Source organism: Octopus bimaculoides, chromosome 15 (genome assembly GCF_001194135.2).
Source record: "Octopus bimaculoides isolate UCB-OBI-ISO-001 chromosome 15, ASM119413v2, whole genome shotgun sequence".
In the NCBI taxonomy this organism is placed as follows: domain Eukaryota; kingdom Metazoa; phylum Mollusca; class Cephalopoda; order Octopoda; family Octopodidae; genus Octopus; species Octopus bimaculoides.
This window is the reverse complement of record NC_068995.1, coordinates 49,888,914-49,891,413: the sequence shown is the minus strand read 5'-3', so window position 1 is coordinate 49,891,413 and position 2,500 is coordinate 49,888,914. Positions and strand designations below refer to the sequence as shown.

The 2,500-nt window shown below is 39.6% G+C and overlaps 1 protein-coding gene across 3 annotated transcripts in view; it reads right to left on the bottom strand.

Moving 5' to 3' along the window:
- The window catches only part of LOC106870807 (uncharacterized), a 38,688-nt gene that overhangs the window by 9,300 nt on the left and 26,888 nt on the right, over positions 1-2,500 (bottom strand). The window lies entirely within an intron of this gene.

Genomic DNA, 2,500 nt, shown 5'->3' with positions numbered 1-2,500 from the left:
GCAAGGCCAGCAGTTTTGAGGGGAGGGGAAATCAACAGCATCGATCTCAGTACTTTATTGGTACTTATTTTATTGAGTCCAAAAGGATGAAAGGCAAAGTTGACCTCAGTGGAATTTGAACTCAGAGAGCTAGTAGAAATGCCTTTAAGAATCTTGTCCAATGCACTTTGATTCTACCAGCTCCATTACTTTAAAAATAACAAGAATGGAAACAAGTAGTAGATTACATTGGCCCCAGTGGCCCCAGTGGCCCCAGTAATTGACTGGTACTTATTTTATAGACCCTGAAAAGATGAAAGGCAAAGTTGACCACAGCGGAATTTGAACTCAGAATGTAAAGACACAAAATGTTGCTAAGTATTTTGTCTGGTTTATTCTTTTACTTGTTTCAATCATTTGACTGTGGTCATATTGGAGCACTGCCTTTAGTTAAACAAATCAACCTCAGGACTTATTCTTTGTAAGCCTAGTACTTATTCTATTGGTCTCTTTTGCTGAACTGCTAAGTTACAGGAATGTAAACACACCAACATAGGTTGTCAAGTGATGGTGGGGAGACAAACACAAATACACAAATATATACATAGATATATATGTATGTGTATATATATATATATATATAAGTGTGTGTATGTGTGTGTGTATATATATATATATACGATGGGCTTCTTTCAGTACCAAATCCACTCACAAGGTTTTGACCGGCCTGAGGTTATAGTAGAAGACATTTACCCAAGGTGCCATGCAGTGGGACTGAACCCAGGACCATGTGGTTGGGAAGCAAGCTTCTTACCACACAGCCACTCCTGCACGTATTTTTGGCTAACAATTCTGGTAGCTTGCTGCCTTATACAGTATAATTAATGGCCAAGCAGTCAGTGATGTTGTAAAAAGCTGGTGGGTGATGAAACATTTAGGTATCAGCAGGACAGACTAGCTATTGGCAACGAAAAAGATGCTTTAGAAAAACCCTGACTACGTATGCGACTCAAAAGCAAGTGCCAGTTGTTTATGAATGAAACGAGAGATCTGAAAGAGAAGAAGACTAAGTTGTTTTTACAATGTGGAAAGAGAGCAAAAGTCAGCAAGCTAATGTCTAGCAAATAGTGAAAAATGACCTAAATATGCTACGACAGAGCTAAGACTTACTATAGTCAAACATGAAAAGGTGTGTGTATAACAAAGGAAAAGTAGTTATAATGAAAAGTTTCAAAGACATACAAAAAAAGTGACAAAGGCCATGACGCATTTTGGGTGCGGAAAGACTTCAATAGAAAAATGGAGAGTTTGTTTTGCTGTCACTATGCCATCAATTTAGGACTTTCCAAGTTTTCACCGGTTGATTTTTGATAAAATTAACACGTGATACTTCAGACATGTAGTATAATCGGCATGTGCCAGAAAAGACAGTAAATGAACCTGGCAAACAAAATTCGATATGGACTGACTGAATAATCAATAGACTAAATGATGCAAAAATGAATGGATTAATGAAGGAAAGTAAGTGGGACAAGTGAAATGTAATTTAAGTGTTTCAATTTCCCCATGTTATACGACAGTAACCTTGGCATTGGGCCACTAACAGCGAAGTTCTTGTCACCATCGGTAGCTTGCCCTACTGAGGCATCAGGTGATGCCCGTGAGGGTGCTTGGCTGTTCCAATGCCTTAACCTTGCCATCGCCCATGGTAATTCCATGAGCTTGTTCGCTTGCTTCTGTAGGTTCCATTGAACCTTGCGGTGTGTGACCAATTGAGGTACTTGATGTTGAATGGATGTTTTTTCCTTTCTTCCTCTTTTTTTCCTTCCCTTTTGTTTCTTTTTACAATTATGTTTGTGTTTCCTTCAGTTTTGTATTTGAAAATAATAATTATCAGAAACTTGCCACTAGGCGAGCACACAGCAGGAGAGATCTTCAGAGGAGAGAACTCCCATCCGACAAGTCTTTTGGCCCTTATACCTGACACTCCATGGGAGCCAGACCCACCCAGGTTATGACTCCTAAGTGTCCTCCTGCTGCTTCCCAAAATCCTGCCTCCAGTGGGATTTGAACCTGGGTTGTTCATTATTAGATTTTGCATACAAGAGCTTGTTGAAGCTCAAACTTCATGCACTAAAATGACCTTCTGTTTATCATTGTGCCACATTACGTAAACGTTAGCCCATAACCTGTGCTGTACCTTATAACCTCTTTATGGTCACCTGACCTACTAGAAGTATCAGCCATATCCCCTTCCCCCAAACATCGTAATAAAAACAGGGAACAATTTAGTCACAGATACACCTGTCTGAATGAAAACTGGTGCAGGCATGGTTGAACACGCCATTCTCTGCTATAACGCTTCTATTCATTGGTTTGCTTAACCAGGTCTGACCCAGTGTTCAGCAACAACAACATGAACAACAACAGTGACACGCTACATTGTGCTACATAAAATAATAATAATAATAAATAATAATAATGCCTGGATGCAGTACCAGGCAGTGGCTCTCATGGCTTC